Below are 1,272 nucleotides of genomic sequence, written 5' to 3' on the forward strand. Positions count from 1 at the left end.
GGGGGGTTGATGGGTGGGTGGTAGTTCAAGTCTACAATAAGTCATGTTGCTTTTTTGTTTTACTAGAAAAAAAAAACCCGTCCTTTTGAAACAGAGCACAAGGTAGGGTGAAAAAAGAGAGAACGAAAGAAGGAGGCATGGAGATCTATTGAGGTAAATACTCTATTTGTACTCGAGGTTACGCAGATCGATTGCATGTCCCGTTTGAAAGCTGGGAATGAATTTGTTAACCCAAATCCCACTAAGAAGAGAGCTACGGATGAGGAAGTATTTTGGTACAAAATATATAATAGGACGCGAGAAGAATCCACTGTTTTCAAAGTTCTCCTGTTCTATGAAGGAATATACAATACCACACACAGTGATTTCGAAAACATGAACAAGTGTGACAGACATTATTTTTTCTTTTACCACGTCGTAACGACTTTGACACCTTAGATTGTAGCTTTTTTTGAATAAAAGATCTTAGAAGTTTTATCAACACAGAGGAGGCTCGTTCTGAGATTTTTTGCGGTAACAGAAGACGTTTTTAGCACAATCTGTTCTTATAGCTTCTTCTATGGTTTGTAGTGGAAAAAAAAAGCGACAGTGCAGTCGTAGGAAAATGAATACTTGATGTCTTCTTGAGGGTTCTGCGTTCAAGGAGAGAAGCTCCCACCGAAACCAGAGGTGAAGACGAGATTTACCATAACGGACAGTTGAAATGTTCCACGTTCCTCTGACTGCGATTGGGCAGCGGGTGTTGGAGCTGAGATGCATTTTGTATGAAGTCCGCGGGATTAGAGTGCAAGGTAGAAGGCTGTGAGACACGCGACGTGAGGATGAATGGGTGACGTCTCGATGCACCCTGGTACATGGCGTGTTCACCTTGTTAGCAAGAAAGCTTCTGGATACATTTCACGCGAAAAAATTCTTTTTTTCTTCTTCTTCTTTTTGTTTTGTTTTGATAAGAGCACCAATAACGTTTTTCTTTTTTTTTCTTCTTGATAAGAGTGCAAAAGCAAACACAGAATTTCGACGCTTTTCGTTTTCAGAACTAGCCCGCACTGATGTACTTCATAACTTACACGACCTATTTTTTTATGCAACTATTGTCCCAGACTCACTCACTGAAGACATTTTAAAAATCTTGACGAATCGGATAACCTTGATAAGTAGAGGTTATGGGACAATAGAACGGGGTACTGTGTGGTTATGTGTTTGTGTAATTGCGTGTATGTGTTTGTGTGTTTATGTGTGTGTGTGTGTGTATGTGTGTTGTGTGTGTGTGTG

The 1,272-nt window shown here is 40.2% G+C and overlaps 1 long non-coding RNA gene across 7 annotated transcripts in view; it reads right to left on the reverse strand.

Annotated features, from left to right (window-relative positions):
- The window catches only part of LOC101849996, a 152,134-nt gene that overhangs the window by 10,097 nt on the left and 140,765 nt on the right, over positions 1-1,272 (reverse strand). The gene's annotated exons all lie outside the window — the stretch shown is intronic.

Source organism: Aplysia californica, unplaced genomic scaffold (assembly GCF_000002075.1).
Source record: "Aplysia californica isolate F4 #8 unplaced genomic scaffold, AplCal3.0 scaffold00101, whole genome shotgun sequence".
NCBI lineage: Eukaryota > Metazoa > Mollusca > Gastropoda > Aplysiida > Aplysiidae > Aplysia > Aplysia californica.